Source organism: Rhinopithecus bieti, unplaced genomic scaffold (assembly GCF_001698545.2).
Source record: "Rhinopithecus bieti isolate Rb0 unplaced genomic scaffold, ASM169854v2 scaffold_15813, whole genome shotgun sequence".
Taxonomy (NCBI): Eukaryota; Metazoa; Chordata; class Mammalia; order Primates; family Cercopithecidae; genus Rhinopithecus; species Rhinopithecus bieti.
This window is the reverse complement of record NW_016809040.1, coordinates 254,655-275,192: the sequence shown is the minus strand read 5'-3', so window position 1 is coordinate 275,192 and position 20,538 is coordinate 254,655.

Genomic DNA, 20,538 nt, shown 5'->3' with positions numbered 1-20,538 from the left:
GAGATCCAGGTGGAGACTGAATTCTTCATACGACCTAACCTCCAAAGTCATAGAGTGTCACTTCCATTTGACCAAAGAAGTCATAAGCTGCCAGGAAGATTCAAGGGGAGGAAACTTAGACCCTACTTCTTGATGGAAAAGTGTCAGTTACGTTTTAAGAAGAGTATGTGGGATGGGATAAATATATAGGTGTGGCCATTCTTGGACAATGCCATGAGCCACAGATGCTACTTAAAGGTAAAGAATAAGGTGTCCCAAAGAAAAACAATATGGATGAGGAGAGGAGAGTGCCTAGGATGGAGGTTTGGAGTCATCTTGCATGTCAGGATAAAGAAGAAGAGTCTACCAAAAAAGACAGAGAAGAAGCAGACAGGGAGTAGAAGGAAAACCAGAGAGCAGGGCGGCACAGAAGCCATGGAAAGAAAGTTCGCTCATTTATTCACTGAGCATTTATCAGGTACCTACTGTATTTATCAGGCACTTAATGCCAGACTGTTCTAGGTTCTGGGAATGTAGTAATGAATGCAAAATTCCTTGACTTCATGATGATTACATTCTAGAGGGGAACTATCCAATTAGTTGAAAACTGAAAAAAAAGTGTGCCTTGGACATAGTCACTTGAAGGTCAATGGTGATCTTCATGAAAATGGCTTTTATAAGAAATGAGGACCAAGCATGATGGCTCATGCCTATAATCCCAGCACAATGGGAGGCTGAGGCAGCAGGATTGCTTCAGCCCGGGTGTTTGAGATCAGCCTGGGCAGCACAGCAAAACCACATCTCTACAAAAAGTAACAAAAAATTAGCCAGGCATGGTGACGTGTGCCTGTGGTCCCAGCTAGTTGAGAGGCTGAAGCAGGAGGATAGCTTGAGCCTTGGAGGTCGAGGCCATAGTGAGCAGAGATCATGCCACTGCATTCCAGCCTGGATGACAAGTGAGACCCTGTCTCAAAAAAAGAAAAGAAAAGAAAAGAAAAGAAAAGAAAAGAAAAGAAAAGAAAAGAAAAGAAAAGGAAAGGAAAGGAAAGGAAAGGAAAGGAACAGAAGCCAGATTGGGTAGGTTGAGGAATCAGTTGGAGAAGGGGAGTATAAAAAATGGATTGGGGAGGTAAAGGCAGCTGTGAGGCTCTGAGGATAAAGATAAAACCCCTAACAGGGCATTTCCTCTTCTCTGTAGCATGTCCTATTATCAGGCTGCACTAGAAGGGGCTGAAGCCCCACTGTGACTGGCAAGGGACCCGCATCAAGTTTTTCTGCGCTCCACTCAGCATTGTTCGGGAGTAACTAAGAATGTGCTGCCTAGTGCAGTTCCAGCCTCCAACCCTTAGTCAACAGCTCTGTCATCTCCCATACCCTCATGGATTCTTTCCTGGATTGTTTCTTCATTGCTGCCAAACTCCATCCTGAGCTTGCAGCCCAGATTCTAGCCACATTGATCTCCTCACAAGCTATGCCTGAACTCCCCTCCTTCAGTCTATCCCTTTCACTATTTGAGTTCCACCACAAAACTCCTTTTCCATGAAGAAGGACCCACGCCAGCCCTCATGGATGCCCTTACCCACTGAAGGCTGCACTGAGTTCAGCTCTGCACCATGCATGGTTCTGGCTGGCCTGTGATGTTTGTGTCTTAATCTTCCACACCACGGGTAACTTATTTGAAAGCAGACCAGGGTGGAGATGTTTCCTGTCTTCACAGTGTCCCCGAGGCAAGCTCAATACTGGACTAAGTAAATAGCAAGGGCCCAATATCTATCGCATCTGTTGAATGACTTGATGCAGAGCCTACCTGTGCCCTCCCACACTTGCCCCAGATGACCTGCCCTGTGAGCCTGTTGCAGTAGCTGAATCCAGGATAGGAATGGGGACTGCTTTTCTCAAGACTCTGCTTGCAGAGCTCCTGGGGAATAAAGAGCAGGAGAGGCCCTCTCTGTACTCAAGAATCTGAGTTCAATCTGGGGATAGAGGAAGAGGGATATAGTTCCCCATCCCGATAAGCACCCCCAGATAAGTTAAAGAGAACACACCAGCCCACAGTAGTAGCTGAACGAGTCCATTTAGGTATGGCAAATAGATACAGAATAAAAGATTGACTGAGGCGGGATGATCTTCTCTGGTAGAGTTTTCTCCAGGTGAAAGGTCTTAAGCTTGATGTGGGAGACATACAAATGCCACTTGTTAGCCATACCACCTTGTACAAATCACATAAGCCCCTCTGAGCCTCCGTTTTCCAACCTTTTTTTTTTTTTTAAGAAACTGAGTCTCGCTGTGTTACCTTGGCTGGACTACAGTGGTGGACTCACTGCAGCCTCAAACTCCTAGGCTAAAGGGATCCTCCTGCTCAGCCTCCTGAGTAGCTGGGATTGCAGACATGAGCCACTGTGTCCAGCTCCCAAGTTTTCTAATCTTTAAAATGGGAATAGTAATACCCACCACAGGCTGGACGTGGCGGCTCACACCTGTAATCCCAGCACTTTGGGAGGCTGAGGAGGGAGGATTGCTTGAACCCAGGAGTCTGAGATCAGCCTAGGGGACAAAATGAGACTCTATCTCTACAAACAATAATAATAAATACCACATAGAATTGCTAGGAGAAATAAACGGGATAATATACAGTTGGTCCTGTTAGTTGTGACCTCTGTATTTGCAAATTTGTCTACTCACTAAAATGTATTTGTAACCCTCAAATCAATATTTATGGTGTTTTTGGGGTCATTTGCAGACATGCACAGAGCAGCAGAAATTCGAATCATGTTCCCAGCTGAGGCTGGACAAGGCATGCTCTTCCTTCTTCTTTCAGCCCTCATGCTGTAAACAAGTGCCCCTTGTGCAGTCTATTTAGTGCCCATGGTTTTGGCATTTTTTTGTGCTTTTTCTTGGTAATATCACTGTTTAAAATGGTCCCCAAGCATAGTGCTGAAGCGGTGTCTCCTGCTCCTAAGCACAAAAAGACTGTGATGAGATTTATGGAGAAAAGAAGTGTGTTAGAGAAGCTTTGTTCAGGCTGAAATGATAGTGTTGTGGGCTGTGAGTTCAATGTTAATTAATTAATGATACATACTTCATAGAAACACATAAAACAAGGCTATGAATTGATTGGTTAATGAAAATGTTCTGACCAGAGGTTCGAGGTTTGCAGTGATTTTGTAGGGTATAAGTACGCTAAGCAATGAGAACGGACAGTATGTAGAAGTGCCTATATAGCACATGGTGTAGACGAGACGCATTCAGAAGTGCTGACTGCTGATCTTGGTGAGAAGGTGGCAGAAGGCACTCCAGGCAGTTTCTCGCCATAGTTGTCTGTGCTTTGCCGGGAATTTGGATCCTGTAAGAGTCAAAAAATTTTTGATCATAAGTTTCTGTCCCTTTGCATCCAATTGAGGTACCGAGTTAAAAAAAAAAAAGTTTCTGTCTTATTTCTCTTGTATCCTGTGGGCGCCTCATGTTTCTGCCTCAGACAGGGAGCTTAGGCAGGGGCTGAGGCTCCAAAAGGACCATGTCTCTTGCCTTCTGTGTGTTTTCTACCCTCCTTCTTGTTTGACATCCAGGGGTCCCAATTATCTTGTGTTTCAGTGGTTACTTTCACTGTGGTTGGTCCTGGGGTGGGTGGAGGAGCAAAAGCCCTGTCTGGATCCACATTCCCCTGCAGGGTGACAGAGAGGGCTCTAAGCCCCAGCCATGGGGAAAATGTTGGGGGTGAGCGGGAAGGGGGACACTGACCACAAGCTTTCCCCCCACAGGAAAGGCCTTCCCCTGTTGGGCTACTGTCTTTTCCCAGGTGGAGACGAAAGCAGCAAGAACTAAGAAAAAGGGCGAGAGGTTTTCTCCACACATGGGTCTGATTAGACTCTCATTCCTGAGGCTCTCTGGGCTTGAACACTTTCTCTCCAGGAAGCCAGACAGCCAGTTAGAGAAAATCTGCAAACCTGCACTGAGGCCAGGCTTCAGGAGGCAGCCCCGGGTGGGGTGGAAGAGACGGGAGGGCTGTGGGCACTTGATCTTTATCACAGCCCTCAGCCTCCCGGCCTCCTGCCAGCTCCCATAGCCCCTGGCCAGGAGCCTCTAAGAATTCAGAGCCTGAGGATTGTGTTACCTTCTGAATTCTATTAGCACAGGCCAGCTGGGGTGGGGATGGGGCTGGCTACGGCTTACCTGGGGAGTCGTTTGGTGCCAAGCAGGCGCCTTGGGTTGCTTGTTTCTGCCTTTCCAACTTTGACTCCCCCTTTGCCCTCATTCTCTCACATTCTCTGCAGGGAAGGACATGAATTGTGTATATGTTAATATAAACCAAAAAAGATAGGGGTTTTTCAGATGTTCATAAGGAAGAGAAGTTAACGATGATACGAATAATAGCAAAACTTTGTGCCAGACACTGTTCTAATTGCTTGTATGTGTACAGTCCTGCATTGTTTAACAAAGGGGATATGTTCCGAGAAATGTGTCATTAGGTAATTTCATTGTTAGATGATTTCACCATTGTGTAAACATCATAGAGTGTACTTGCATAAACCTAGACGGTAGAGCCACTACACACCTAGGCTGCATGGTATAGCCTATCTCTCTTAGGCTACAAACCTGTACAGAATGTTACTATACGGAATACCATAGGCAATTGTAACAGGCAATGGTAAGTTCTAGAATACCATAGGCAACGGTAAGATTTTTTTGTATGTAAACTTATCTAAACATAGAAAAGGTACAGTAAAAATACAGTATAAAAGATAAAAGATGGTAGACCTGTATGGGGCACTGTCTGTGAAAGGAGCTTGCAGGACTGGAAGTTGCTCTGGGTGAGTCAGTGAGTGAGTGGTGAGTGAATGTGAGGGCCTAAGGCACTATTGTGCACTACCGTAGACTTTATAAGCTCTCTACACCTAGGTTGCAATAAATTTATAAATAATATTTTTCTTTCTTCAATAATAAATTAACCTTAGCTTACTGTAACTTTTTTACCTAATAAGCTTTGAAAATTTTAAAACTTTTGACTCCTTTGTATTAGCACTTAGCTTAAAACACACATCGTACAGCTATACAAAATATTTCTTTCCTTATGTCATTATTCTATATGCTTTTTTCCATTTTTATATAACTTTTTTGTTAAAAACTAAGACACAGACATACACATTAGCCTAGGCCTACACAGGGTCAAGGACATCATGTAGAGAACCAACTCCACATCTTGTCCAACTGAAAAGTGTTTTTTGTTTTTGTTTTTGTTTTGTTTTGTTTGTTTGTTTGTTTTGAGACAGAGTTTTTCTCTGTTGTCCAGGCTGGAGTGCAGTGGTACGATCTTGGCTCACTGCAACCTCTGCCTCCCGGGCTCAGGCAATCCTCCCACCTCAGCCTCCCAAGTAGCTGGGACTACAGGCCTGTGCCACCACACTGGCCTGTTTTTGTGTAGTTTGTAGAGACAGGGGTCTCACCATGTTGCTCAGGCTGGTCTCAAACTCCTGGGCTCAAGCGATCCACCCACTTTGGCCTCCCAAAGTGCTAGGATTATAGGCGTGAGCCACTGCGCCGGCCCCATTGGAAGGTCTTTGAGGGCAATAGTTGTCGTCTCCTATGATAACAATGCCTTCTTCTGTAATACCTCCTGAAGGAACTCCCTAAGGCTGTTTTACAGTTAGCTAGTTTTAAATAAGTATAAGGAGCATACTCTAAAATAATGATAAATAGTATAGTAAATACATAAACCAGTAACATAGTTGTATATTATCATTATCAGTTATTATGCATTGTACATAATTGTATGCTTTTACACCAGTAGGTTTGTTTATACCAGCACGTGAGTAATGCATTGTGCTACAATGTTACATAGGCTACTATGTCACTAAGTGATAGGAATTTTTCATCTCCATTATAATCTTATGGGACCACCATCATATATGTGGCCCTTCCTTGACCAAAACATCATTCTTTATGTGGTACATGACTGTATTAGCACATTTACAACTCAAAATATCTCTATTTTACAGATGAAGAGATTGAGACAGAACTGTGTTGGACTACAGTTTCCTCACAACCATAAAGAAGTTAGACAAAATCAATCTAAAGTAACTTACAGCCGAGCGCGGCCGAATTATCTCCGCTCACTGCAATGCTAGGCTCATGCCTGTTATCCTAGCACTTTGGGAGGCTGAGGCAGAAGGATCACTTGAGTCCAGGAGTTCAAGACAGTCCAGGAGTTCGAGACCAGCCTGGGCAACATGGCGAAACCCCATCTCTACCAAAAACACAAAGATTAACCAGGCATGATGGCACATGTCTGTAGTCCCAACTACTTGGGAGGCTGAGGTGAGAGGATTCCTTGAGTCAGGGAGGCCGGTATTGCAGTGAGCTGAGATGGCACCACTACATTCTGGACTGGACAACAGAGCCAGATCCCGTCTCAAAAAAAAAAAAATGTAACTTTCATGTTCATTTTCATTTGTTTTCTTTTCTTAGTCTCCTTCCATAACAAGAAGGAGGAAAAGGAAAGAGAAAGAATAATTTATGTAATCTTTACTACATTGGGCTCTATAACAAGGGCAGCAAACTGTGTTTTCAAGAGCCAGATAGTAAATATTTTAGGCTTTGTGATCCACACAATCTCTGTCAAAACTATTCAGCTCTGCCATTGTAGCACCAAAGCAGTTAGATACAATATGTGGACCAACCTGTGTAGCTGTACTTCAATAAAACTTCATTTAACTAAATAGGCAGAGGGCTGGATTTGGCCCTCTGTCCTATTACTTTATAAGATTACCCAGGCTGGGGTCCTGCCCTCAGAAAGCTCACCTTCTGCTCCAGGCTTCACTGTGAGATACATGAATGTGACTGACATACTCCATTTGTTAACGTGCAAAACTACATATACATGTGGACACACGCACATATGCTCACACACACCTGCACATAGTTCCCCAGCTTTATGTGTATTTACACACACCACAGGCCTCTTTTACACATTGCCTGGCAATTTACATCCCCAAAAGGAATAGTATTGCTGGGCATTCACGATGTTCTAAGCACTATGATTGGTGATTTTCATGTTTTCTCAAGTCATCCTTCCCACAGTTTCGTCCATAGGAATTATGACCCCTGTAGCAGTTTGTTAGGGCTACCATAACACAGTACCACAAACTGGGTGGATTAAACAACAGAAATGTATTTCTCACAGTTCTGGAGGCTAGAAGTTTGAGAACAAGTTGTCAGTAAGAGCCAGGCATGGTGGCTCACACCTGTAATTCCAGCACTTTGGGAGGCCAAGGTGGGGAGATCATTTGAGCCCGGGAATTTGAGACCAGGCTAGGCAGCAAAGGGAGACCCTGTCTCTACAAAAACATTTTTAAAATTGTCTGGGTGTGGCGGTCTGCACCTGTAGTCCCAGCTACTTGGGAGGCTGAAGTGGAAGGATCACTTGAGCCCAGGAGTTCGAGGCCACAGTGAGCTATGATCACACCACTGTATTCCAGCCTGGGCAACAGAGTGAAACTCCATCTTAAAATAACTAATTAAACAAGGCAGAGTGCAGTGGCTCATGCCTGTAATTCCTGCACTTTGAAAGGCTGAGGTGGGTGAATTCACTTGAGCCCAGGAGTTCAAGACCAGCCTGGCAAACATAGTGAAAACGCATCTCTCCTAAAAACACAAAAATTAGTTCAGTGTGGTTGCACATGCCTGTAGTTCCAGCTACTCAGGAGGCTGAGGCAGGAGGATCACTCGATCCTGGGAGGCAGAGGTTGCAGTGAGCTGACACAGTGAGATCCTGTCTCAATAAATATAAATAAATAAATAAATAAATAAATAAATAAATAAATAAATAAATGGTGTCAGCAGGGTTAGATTCTTCTGAAGTCTCTCTTCTTGGCCTGTGGATGGCCTTCTCCTCTATGTATCTTCATATGATTTTCTCTCTCTGTGTCTGCTATGCTCTGAATGTTTGTGTTCCCCCCAAATTCATGTTCCTATCCTAATCCCCAGTGTGATGGTATTAGGAGGTAGGGCTTCTAGGAGGTGATTAGGTCACGAGAGCGGAGACCTCATGAATGGAATTAGTGTCCTTATACAAAAAAACCCATCTCTTCCACCATATGAGGACACAGCAACAAGCTGCCATCTATGACGAAAGAGACCTCACCAGACACTGAATTTTCTGCAGACATGATCATGGACTTCCTACCCTCCAGAACTGTGAGAAATAAATATTTGGTCTCTATAAGCCACCTAGTTTGTGGTATTTTGCTGTAGCAGCCCAAATGGACTGAGACAGTGTCTGTGTCCTGATCTCCTTTTCTTATAAGGACACCTGTCATATTGGATTAGGGCCTACCCATATGATCTCATTTTAAATGACCCTTTTAAAGACCCTGTCTCCAAATGGTGCCATTCTAAGGTACTGGGGGACAGGGCCATAATACATAAATTTCTGGGGAATACGAGTCAACCCACAACAATCCCATTTACAGAAAAGATAACAGAGACACCGAGAGACCAAGTAATTGGCCCATGGTCACACTGCAATTTGGTTGCCTGACGTCAAAGCCCATGTTGCCGCATGTATCAGTAGCTCATTCCTGTTTATTGTTGAGTAGTATTCTATTGGATGCATACGTTATGTTTTCTTCTTATGCATTAATTTTTAAATTTTGTTTTATTTTTTGGAGATGGAGTTTCACTCTTGTCATCCAGTCTAGAGTGCAATGGTGTGATCTCAGCTCACTGCAACCTCTGCCTTCCAGGTTCAAGCAATTCTCCTGCCTCAGCCTCACAAGTAGCTGGGATTACAGGCATGCACCACCACATCCAGATAATTTTTGTATCATTAGTAGAGACGGGGTTTCACCATGTTGGCCAGGCTGGTCTTAAACTCCTGACCTCAGGTGATCCACCTGCCTCAGCCTCCGAAAGTGCTGGGATTACTGTGTGCACCACCACGCCCAGCCATGCATTTTTAAATTGATGAACATTTGTGTTATTTCCAGGCTATTAGGAATAAAGTCATTGTGAGCACTATTATATCAGTCTTTTTGTGGCTACAACTCTAATTTCTCTTGCCCAAATACCTAGGAGTCTAATTGCTGAGTGATAGAACAGGTGAAACATTTAAGTTTTAAGAAATTGCCAAACAGTTTTCCAAAGTGCTTATTCTATTTTCACTTTTATCAGCCATGTATTAGAGATCTGGTTGTTCCTTGTCATCATCAACATGGGGTTGTTTTTCCCTTTGCTATTGAGTTGTAGGAGTTCGTGTGTGTGTGTGTGTGTGTGTGTGTGTGTGATCCTTTGTTGAAGAGATTGATTTCTGGTATGATGATTTGGGGAGCTCCAGTGAAATTGATGAAAATCATTTTTTTAAAACCCCAAACACTTAGAGGCTCTAGAAACATGCCTAAGGACATACAGCAAATGAAGAAATATCTATTAAAGAAAATCTACAAATATCTGGTAAGAAAAACAATGATCTATTGTATTTGAACAACTGTTTCTTTGTAGAAATTGACAAACTAATTCTCAAATTCATATGGATTTGCAGATGACCCAGAATAGCTATAACAATCCTGAGAAAGAATCTTGGCTGGGTGTGGTGGCTCACACCTGTAATCCCAGCACTTTGGGAGGCTGAAGTGGGCGGGTCAAAAAAAAGCCAGGCGCAGTGGCTCACGCCTGTAATCCTAGCACTTTAGGAGGCCAAGGCGGGTGGATCACGAGGTCAGGAGTTTAAGACCAGCCTGACCAACGTGGTGAAACTCTGCCTCTACTAAAAATACAAAAATTAGCCTGGGGTGGTGGCGCACGCCTGTAACTTCAGCTACTCAGGAGGCTGAGGCAGGAGAATTGCTTGAACCTGAGGCGGAGGTTGCAGTGAGCCGAGATTGTGCCACTGCACTCCAGCCTGGGTGACAGAGCAAGAGTCCATCTCAAAATAATAATAGTAATAATAATAATAAATACAGGTCACAAAGACTTTGCTGCTAAAATAGGCTGTGATAAAGAAGCCAGGCAAAACCCACCAAAACCAAGATGGCAACAAAAGTGACCTCTGGTCATCCTCATTGCTCATTATGTTAATTATAATGCATTTTAATGCTAAAAGACACTCCTCCCAGCACCATAACAGTTTACAAATGCCATGGAAACATCAGGAAGTTACCCTATATGGTCTAAAAAGGGTAGAAACCTTCAGTTTTGGGACTTGCCTACCCCTTTCCCTGAAAACTCATGAATAATCCATCCCTTGTTTAGCATATAATCAAGAAATAACCATAAAAATAGCCAACCAGCAGCTCTCAGGACTTCTCTGCCTATGGAGTAGACATTCTTTATTCCTTTACTTCCCTAATCAACTTGCTTTCACTTTACTCTATGGATTTGCCTCGAATTGTTTCTTGCACAAGATCCAAGAATGCTCTCTTGGGGTCTAGATCAGGACCCCTTTCCTGTAACACAGGATGAGTACTCTCCCCTCTCTCTGTGGGACGAGGGCCCAGCTGAGTACTGTTCCTAGAAGGAGGTAAGGAAACAAAGGACTTCCTTAGGGAAATGGCCCAAACACCTTGTGGGCCATAACAAAATGTTACTAAGTACAGTCCGATGGTACTTACAGAACCTGATACAGGGTTTCGCTAGCTAAGGAATTATTTTGGTTCCACCCATAGTAGAAACAATAGAAGTAACCCTGTTGTGATTGGCAGTCCCAAGGGGGGCCTTGTGTCTCAGGATGGAATTTATACATGGCTCTTTGTTGACCAGAGTTCATCATAATGGGTAGGGGAGGGGCTGAGTGCATAAGACTCGAGTTGGTTGAGTCTTTGAACCAGTAAAATGGCTCCCTTTAGATGTGGGAACCTGACAATCAAAATTAGTGACTGAAGCATAAGCTTCAAATTATCAAGATTTATTAAGCCAGCTTGAGGGCACACCCAGGAAAAATGAGAGTCACAGACACATCTGCAGCAGCTCTTTTTTTCCAAAGAGGTTCTCAGGAGGTTTAGTATTTATACATTTTCCTTAAAAAAGGAATGGGAGCAGTGAGAGGAATGACTACACATTTGTCAGACTTTAGTTAGTGCCCAGGAAATCTATATTTTACATAATATAAGGTGAACATTTGAAGAGAAGAGAAATAGAGGAAGCAGATGTTTCAGAGAAGGGTGAAGGAGCAACTAATCTCATCTTGTCTTTGTTCTGTACCTGGGAAGATAAGCTAGTCATTGACATTATCAGTGTGGAGTCTTTTGAAAGGTCTGGTTTCTGTGTAGCCCTTAGGGAAGAAAGTCTATGGCAGTTATCAAGGGAGAGGATGTAATGAGGTATGTCCAACCTTCTATAGCATCATGGCAAGGACTCAGCTTCCAAGGTTTCTCTGGGGTACCCCTGGCCAAGAGGGGATCAGTTCAGTCAGTTAGGGCCTTGGAATTTTATTTTTTATTTCTCAGGTCTCAGTAAGGCAACCTGGGGAAGAGTCATTCCCCACTTGGGGATTCCTGAAGATACATGTTAGATATAAGTGAGGCTTGGTGAGAACGGGGGATGACAGGAGTCTTGGGGACCTGCCTGGTATCATCTTTCCTACTCTGAACTTGTCCATGTGAGGAAGCACCCAAGGACCAACACTGAGATGATATCTCCCTTTGTAGGTTCCTCAGTCCAGATCCACAGTGGAGGCAGAATTAAGGAGTGAGTTGGTGACTCCCTCCCCACATTTCCCCATCATCCTGTCTTTCCTTTGCCCAAAACAAAGCCCTCTTTTAAAGGCTAGGAGCTTCTGCTACTATGAGAATGTGAGATGAGAAAGGAAGAAACCAGTCAGGCAGGCAGTTAGGGTGGGTCCTCAGTTAAATTCTTTCAAACAAAAGAACAGCCTGAAAAATCAAGCTGCAGGCACAGATAAGGAAACTTGCACAGGGGGTCTTGCCTAAGACATTCCCACAGCTGCACAGATAAGAACAACTACACAGGTGACTTACCCAGACATGCTTGCAGTGGAAAATTCTGTGCTTTAACACATGTGCATAAGGGGAACAAAACAATATGGAGCTAAGGGCCCCCATGCACATTAGGAAAATGGGGTGGAGCTACTAGAAATTTGCACCTTATGTAAATGAGATGCCTAGCCGCCATCAGTGTCTTATAAAAGGCTTTGCATTCAACTATAAAAACGGCAACCCTTTTGAGACCCCTCTCTGCTGCAGAGAGCTTCTTCTTTTGCTTATTAAACTTTCACTCCAACCTCATCCTTTGTGTTTATGCTCCTTAATTCTCTTGGTTGTGAGACAAAGAACTTGGAGTGATACCTCACAATGAGAGACTGCTACATTGTGGTGCATTGCTAAGACTGTAACAAAAACAGCCTCTTCTTACTACATATTTCATCAAGAGGAACTTACATATTTATTATAAGGTTTTTACTTTTAAGGACTGAATCCCAGTATCATGTCTCTGCTCAGTGCTACAGGAAAGCAAGTGGCATCCAGGCAGAACCTGTGGAGATCTATCACTGTGGGGCCAATTTAACCTGCAGTACAGAGGCTTGTGCATTTGAGCTTCATAGTAACAGCCTTCAAATGCTAGTTCCATGCCCATGGAACACAAATGACCTTGTGTCTGAGAAAGAATTTGGGCATACAATGTAGCAGCTTCATGTGAGGGATTGTATTTGTCAAACTAAGGCAGCCTGAACCGTTGGAACTTATGCTTGATTTAAGGGAGCTGATGATGTAGGCAGGGGAGACAACCCAGAGAGTTCATCTGCAGTCCACAGACCTCCTAAAGAATCCATAAGTGGAGCGCTATCTCAATATAATTGGTTTCCTAGGTAAGCCTATATATTTGATTTTACACATTTAAAGACACTCTTCAGAGAAGGGGTCCACAGACTTCACTAGTTTATCAAAGTCATCTATGGCACCAAAAAGACTCAAAGAATAAGAACCTAGTACCTCTCTCTCCTTTCTCCTCTCTTTTCCCTTTTCTTTTCTCCATCTCCTTTCTCAGTTTTTATAGCAGGGCAATTATAAGACAAAAAAGCCCGCTGTTACTAACACTGATCCCTCTTCACAGCATACTTTTAATATGTTTGTTTAAAAATCTACATTCCTATCAGGAGAGGAATGGGGAAAGACAAAGGAGATGACCTCATTTTTAGTTTCTAGTGAGGAAGGGATCCATTGTGTGGTTTATTTATACCCAATTCCCTCCAGAAAAGGCTTGGGACAAATATAAACATTTCAACATATGTAAACCTATGTTTTAGGCATTAAACAGCAGGAGAGAAAGCAGGGAGTGATCCTGGGGTGCTTGCACAGACCTTGCTCAGCTGTGGAAATCAGCATTAGCATTTGGCTCTATTCCAAAAAGCTCCTTCATCACCTTCAGAGCATATCTCAGAATCTAATAATAATTTAAGTGAGTATTTTTGTCAAACTTTAAAAGCTTGGCATGTTCTGTCCTTTAATATCTTCCTTCAGAAAAGGTAAGCTGCTTAATAAGTATCAATGTTAATGGATGGAATCATTAATCAAGAGGAAGAAAGTTTTTTTTAATAGTCATTTGACTTAATTCATCTCCAAAATATTTTCCTAGAGAGGAATTGGACAATTCAAGTCTTTTTTTGGTCATCAGCATTGATAAGACTTTGGTACTCAGGTAGTAGTGGGGTCATTGTAAGAAATTTCCAGCTTCCAGTTCTTTATGTAGTTTGGTTTTTTTTGAATGTTGGTCAAAAACAAGATGTTGCAACTTTGTCAGACGTTTTCAGAAATCATTAGGAATAAAAATTCCATTAGCATCCCAAAATATGTATTAGTCCTATAGCAGACACAATGCGTTGCCCACTCCCCATATCCATTTCTCCTTCCCTTTCCCTCCATTCCTTTCCTTGGGCACATGACTACCCAGCTAAAGACCACATTTCCAGCCTCTTTTGCAGCACGAGATGGACACATAACTAAGTCTTGGCCGGTGAGATGTGAGCAGAAGTGGTACGTGTACTTTCTAGGTCATTCCTTTAGCAAAAGAATGTGTCCAGTGTCACTTTTCTTCCCTTCCCATGAGCTGGAAGGTAGGAGTTATGGCAGGAGCTGGAGTAGCCGTCTTAGACTGGGAGGTGAAGCCACATGCTGAGAATGGCATGGAAACAAGGTAGAAGAAACCTGGCTCTCCTACAAGATAGAAGAAGCCTCCAACACTACAGAACCACCATACCAACCCTGAACCATCTACTCAAATTCTTTTATGTAAGAGAAATAAGCTTTGTTAGAGACACCATTATTTTGGCCTTTGGTATAGTAGCTAAATCTGTACCCTAACCCATCTTGGTCTCAGCCACACTTCTTCTTACTCCTAGTTACTTTTATTCTCTTCTGGGCTCCATTTCATTTTGCTGGCCAATCTCTGACATTTTGCTATCATGATCCATTGCCAAAGCTATTGTAGATGAATGGGGAGTACGTGGGCCAGTGGTGCAGGGGTAAAAGAATTTACCAAGACAGTTGTAGATAACAATAGGCAGATTTACTAAAGAAAGTAGGAAAATACATTGCAAGGAGGCAATGGGCAGCCAGCAGAAGAGAATCTGACTGCCAGGAAACAGAGGCTTGCTGGAGATTCTACAGAAGAGTGTTTATGCTGTCTGTTGAAGAGGGCTTTGTGCAGTTCTGATAATGCCAAGGTTGCAGTGAGCTATAATAGCTTGCAGGTGTCTGGTGATAGTTAGACGCAGGAAGATTGTGAGTTATTTGCTCAGGAGGGCTATGTGTGCTGGACCATGAAGAAAGAAAGGAAGACTTACAGTTTATCTGCTTTCTTTATTTTTTTTTTATTTATTTATTTATTTATTTATTTATTTATTTATTTATTTATTTATTTATTTTGAGATGGAGCCTCGCTCTGTTGCCCAGGCTGGAATGCTGTGGCATGATCTCAGCTCACTGCAACCTCTACCTCCCAGGTTCAAGCAAATCTCCTGTCTCAGCCTCCCCAGTAGTTGGGATTACAGGCACACACCACGACGCCTGGCTGATTTTTGTATTTTTAGTAGATATGGGGTTTCACCATATTGGCCAGGCTGGTCTTGAACTCCTGACCTCAGGTGATCCACGCACTTTGGCCTCCCAAAGTGCTGGAATTACAGGCGTGAGCCACCACACCCAGCCGTTTATCTGCTTTCTCTCTTTGCTTTCCCTTGGTCCTGCTAGCCTAACTCTGTTTCTCTAATTAGAACTCCACAAAAGCTTCCTCAGTCACTCCCCCTTCCTGCAACTTATATGACTTTCTCATCTGATCACCACTACACACCTCATTCTCAGTTCTCCACCGTGGCCTACCTCTAGATAATCCGTGATCTCTAACTTCTGCCAAGGATTCATAGATATAAAGCAACAAAAGCTGCCAACATTTCTTTTAACACTTAACACAAGCCAGTTTCTATTCTAAACTAATTATGTATTAATGTAATGTCTAAACTAATTACATCTCATTTTAACCTTTCACCAGCCCTTCGAGGTAAGTAGTTCTACTCCCTCCATTTTGAAGATGAGAAATCTGAGGCACAGACAGGTGAGGGGATGCTCTTCCCACTCATCCTGACAGCGGTTCTACTCCAGAAACTCTAAACAGAGACAAGCAAGATCAGAGAAGTCCATGAGTGAGGCAGGTGAATTGCTTGAGGTAAGGAGTTTGAGAGCAGCCTGTGCAATAACACAACACCATGTTTCCACAGTAAATTTAAAAACTAGCCTGCATGGTGGCCCCACCTGTAGTCCCAGCTACTCAGGAGGCTGAGGTTGGGAGGATCCCCTGAGCCCAGCAGTTTGGAGCTATAATCACACCACTGCACTCTAGCCTGAATGACCCTGTCTCAAATACAATGAAAGAAGAAAGAGAGAAGGAAGGAAGGAAGGATGAAGGAAGGAAGGAAAGAAGGAAGGGAGGGAGGGAGGGAAGGAAGGGAGAGAGGAAGAAAGAAAAGTCCTTGAGGTCACTGAAGAGTATGAGGGCCAGGCTATCTATGACCAGTGGCGGCTGCTGGGTGGTGGAGACAGGCTGAGTAGTTTTGGGGGACTCCTGCATCTCTGGTTTTCAAGAAATGGCACAACTTTTGTTGGAGTTCTGCTCTCTCTGCCTTGCTCCCAAACACACATAATTCCATGGTTGTTTTAAATGGTGTTCTCCCCAATGATTCTTTCAGAATCCTCCAATTCCTATCCTTGGGCTCTCTCCATTTTATTTTATTTTATTTTATTTTCCTTTGTCAAGCTTTCTGCTTAATTAGAACCATATAATAGCAGAAAGCAACTTACCAAGCCAGACCCCAGAGAGCCCTACAAGTTGGAACTGGGTCTTTCCTCTCAGCGTGGGGACAACTTTGTCTCTTCCCCATCAGGCACATTGACCAGCTGAAAGATATTCAGTATGGTCACAGAGAAGGCAATCTGGATTAAAAGGTGCTTATTTAAAATGGAAAATTCTTCCTCTCTCATCCTTCCATTTTTCTACTGAAAATGTCTCTCTCTGTCCCTTGCTCCCTCCTGCAGCTTCAGCAAGGGTGATCACATGTTAATTGAGTTGTAATTCCTCCTCCTGTTAAAGTGAGTAGTTATTTGTTAACAGGAGAGTTTAATGCTGTTGTACTAGGGATGTCACAGATAGTTCTTCCTTCTTTACAGCAGTATGTAGTCCATGCTACATGTCAGCTGCATTGTCATTGTTCTGCCAAATGGATGAAAAGATTGCAGTGGTTGATTGGCACTCAGCATCTAGTCTGCCTTCACAGGTAGCATTTCCTGTTTGATTTACAGAAGCGGGTAAAGTAAACTCCTCATTTCTCAGACTCTCTTGCAGCTAGGTTTCTAAAAGAGAATTAGGTTCTCCCAATTAGATGCGCCTGACCCAAGTGAGACAAAGGCTCTCTTCCTGCAGCTTTGACTATTAAGGATCTACCAGAGAACCAAGCAGCTAAGCTTGTCCTACCTCGGGGTCTTGCTCAGAGCCATCCCTAGAACCAGCAGCAAGCATGGTTGTACAGACATTATGTTTCTCCATAGCAGCCTTCCAGAGCTCTGTCACCAGTCTTGTAGGTGTCAGGAGGCAATGATGTGGCGGTGGTGATGGTGGTGGTAGCAGATGCCTGAATCCAGCTATGGCCATGGCCACATGTATTTTTAAATTCATCAGCTTCAGATTTGCACACCTTGGTAGCAGCTCCCCTGTTGGGCCAGTTCTGGTGTGCTGTTCTGAAAGTCGTTCTAGGAGGCACAGTCTGAGGTCTGCTGCTTCAGCCCTGGCAATAACCTTTCAGGCATCTAATTCCTGATACTACATAATCTTTTTGTTTAAAATTGGCATAATGGTTTCTGTTTCCTATACCTGAACTCTTTTAAAACAGGGGGCTTTGGAAGTACAAAGAGCTGAGAGCCATGGAGAAAAATTCTAGCATTTGACTGTGGAAAGGGGACAGTCATAGTACCGCTCTTGCTGAAACGCCCATGAAAAGCTAGAAAGGTATGTTTTATGCCTGTATGTATTACAAGTTGGTCAGAGGGCTTAGATTTAAAGCTTGCCCTAGGAAAGTTTCATTCATTTAGTCATTCAACAAACTTTTATTTTCTGCCGGGAACTATACTAGGCACTATGGCCAAATAAAGAATAAACCATAATCCTTGCTCTTCAGGTGCTTGGAGCAAACATCCAAAGTAAAATTAAAGGCAGCTTAGAAGAAGCATCTTAACCAAAGTTTGGGAATAAGATCAAATTTAGATTAAATTGTGATTGATGACAGTTAAAATTGCCCAATTCTGTAGAGCTACTCCCCTTAAATCCTTTTTGGAGCTGACATGAGTCAGTAGATAAATAGCCTCACCTATGTGTTTCATTGAAATGCTTGTTTCCTGAGCATCTTCCCCGAGTGGAGTGTTTGTTTCATATGCATTAGCAAAGAATTATATTTTTCATTTAAAAAATATCTAGAAATGTTATTCCAAACTAGAACTCAGGTACAACACACATACTGTGGTTTGGAACGTGATATTAAGGTATTTATCACCAGCTCAATGCAGAGCATTACAACTCTGGGAAAAATACAGCATCCTAAATGATGAATTTGCAAAACTAAACTTTTAAGGCAACAACAATAAGGTGTCACTTTATATATACTGCTTTATATATACACAAAGGTTTTTGACAATATTGACCAATTATTAGGTTGGCACAAACGTAATCATGGTTTTTGTCATTAAAAGTATGGAAGGCCTGGTGCAGTGGCTCATGACTGTAATCCCAGGACTTTGGGAGGCTGAGGTGGGTGGATCACCTGAGGTCAGGAGTTCAAGACCAGCCTGGCCAACATGGCGAAATCCCATCTCTACTAAAAAATACAAAAATTAGTCAGATGGTGGCGTGGTGGCAGATACCTGTAATCCCAGCTACTCAGGAGGCTGAGGCAGGGAGAATTGCTGGAACCCGGGAGGCAGAGGTTGCAGTGAGCTGAGGTCACACCACTGCACTCCAGCCTGGGTTACAGTGAGACTCTGTCTTAAACAAACAAACAAACAAAAAGTAATGGGAAAAACCTCAATTACTTCTGCACCAACCTAGCATATTGACTGTTTAACATGTATAAAACAAAAATAGAACTCTTCTTCACTTTCTTCACCCAAACATTTGTTTCCACGAGGGAAAGGACCTCTTCTATTTTGTTCACTGCTGTTATCTCCAGCAACTGAAATAGACTCTTGCACATAGCTGGGCTCAAGGAATATTATTTGAATGTTGAATATATCTTTTTAAAAGATTTTCTGTGCTGGGCACGGTGGCTCATGCCTGTAATCCCAGCACTTTGGGAGGCCAAGGCAGGCAGATCACGAGGTCAGGAGATCTAGAGCAGCCTGGCCAACATGGTGAAACTCCATCTCTACTAAAAATACAAAAATTAGCCAGGCATGGTGAAAGGTACCTGTAATCCCAGTTACTCAGGAGGCTAAGTCAGGAGAATCGCTTGAACCCAGAGGCAGAGGTTGCAGTGAGCCAAGATTGTGCCATTGCACTCCAGCTTGGGGAACAAGAATAAGACTTCATCTCAAAAAAAAAAGAGAGAGATTTTCTGGGCCAAGCACAGTGGCTCATGTCTATAATCCCAGCATTGTGGGAGGCTGGGGCAGGAGGATTGCTTGAGGCCAGGCATTTGAGACCAGCCTGAGCAACATAGTAAGACCCCCTTCTCTACAAACTTTTAAAAAAAATATTAACCAGGCATGTTGGCATATGCCTGTAGCCCTAGCTACTCAAGAGGCTGAGGCAGGAGGATAGCTTGAGCCCAGTGGTTCAAGGTTATAGTGAGCTATGATTGCACCACTGCATTCCATCCAGGCTGAGTGACACAGTGAGACTCTGTCTCTAAAAAATAATAATAAAAAAAGATCCGTCTGGCTACTGTGAGAAGGATAGGCTATGGGGTGCAAGATGGCAAGCAAAGTGGCTACAGTAATCCAGGTGGGCAGGTGAGAGATGGTGGTGGCTTAGATTAAGGGTCTTTGGTGGAGGTGATAAGGAGTAGTCTGATTTGGGATCTCCTTAGAATGGAAACCTATCAAGACCTGCCAATGGATAGGCTATGGAGTGTGAGAAAAAAAAAAAAAAAAAAGGAATCAAGAGTGACTCCTAAATCTACTGCTAGAGCAATTGGGGGAATCATGGTCCACTTATGGGAACTCTCGGTGTAGGGACAGCCCAGGCAGCAGACTAGGCAAGTGTGTACATGGCCTGGTCAAGGAAGAGCAAGGAGGCTAGTGAGCAGTAAGCCAGAAAAGGCAGGAGCTGAGGTCAGACAGGTGTTTGGCACAGATCATGAGGATCTTGTCAAGGAAGGTGAAGACAGTTGATGTTGTTCTGAGCGATGCGAAGCTCTTGGAGGTACAAACTACAAGTGTTCTAATACATGATCACATTTGCATTTTTAAAGGATGATTCGGGCTACTTATGTAGAAAATCAACCACAGAAATGAAGAAATAAAAATGGAGAGACTTGTTAGGGCTATAGCAGGGGAGAGGGTAAGAGACAGTGGTGGCTTGAACCAGGCTGGTGGCTGGGGCGGGGATGAGACCAGTGAGATCATGTCTGCTTCTGAAACATGCCAAGCTCATTCTCTCCTCCTGGACCCTTCCCTGGTTGGTCCTACTAACTAGGCTGCACTTCACTCACTGTTCCATCTCATGTAGGTCTCTCCCCAATTATCATCTCCTCGGAGGTCTTCCCTGAGAAAGATCACCTTTAACACGGTGCCTGGTGCCTCCTCTCTCACTCTGCTTTCTTTGCATTATTTTACTCATACTCTGTATCACCCACTGTTTTTATATTTTATTGATGTATTTTTATCATCAACTTCCCCCACTAAAAGGTCAACTCTATCAGGGCAGAGGCTTTGTTGTACTCACTGCTGCATCACTAGCCTCTAGGTCAGTGTCTGCAAACAGGTATTTGTTGAATATAAACGAAGCACTTAGGTAGGTGCTGGGAAGATTTTCTTTTTTTTTTTTTTTTTTTTTTTTTTTTTTTTTTTTTTTTTT